This window comes from Oryzias melastigma, linkage group LG11 (assembly GCF_002922805.2).
Source record: "Oryzias melastigma strain HK-1 linkage group LG11, ASM292280v2, whole genome shotgun sequence".
In the NCBI taxonomy this organism is placed as follows: Eukaryota; Metazoa; Chordata; class Actinopteri; order Beloniformes; family Adrianichthyidae; genus Oryzias; species Oryzias melastigma.
The window spans coordinates 25046509-25046781 of record NC_050522.1 but is presented as its reverse complement, the minus strand read 5'-3'; the positions used below and the strand labels follow the sequence as shown (position 1 = coordinate 25046781).

Sequence of the window (273 nt, the reverse complement as noted above, 5' to 3'; positions counted from 1 at the left end):
CGGTTTGTAGGCCAATAGAAGAAGTGTGACAATCACTGCCTGAACGTAAACATTTACGGTTTTCCAGAGAGCCACACAAACGTTTTAAATAATTAATCTCTGTAATATTCATAGAAAAATATAATACTAAAACATTTTAAAAACTAGAAATATAGCATTACCTGTAATAATGTTTGTGAATGCTGTAAACTGAATGTGGCCGCTGAAGATGCTAATGCTGATAGCTGATAGGTAGCTAAAATATTAGCAAAATGCCAAATTATTCTAAAAAAC

At 31.9% G+C, this 273-nt stretch overlaps 1 protein-coding gene across 1 annotated transcript in view; it reads left to right on the top strand.

The window, feature by feature from the left end:
• The window catches only part of cratb (carnitine O-acetyltransferase b), a 17346-nt gene that overhangs the window by 10181 nt on the left and 6892 nt on the right, over positions 1 to 273 (top strand). The window lies entirely within an intron of this gene.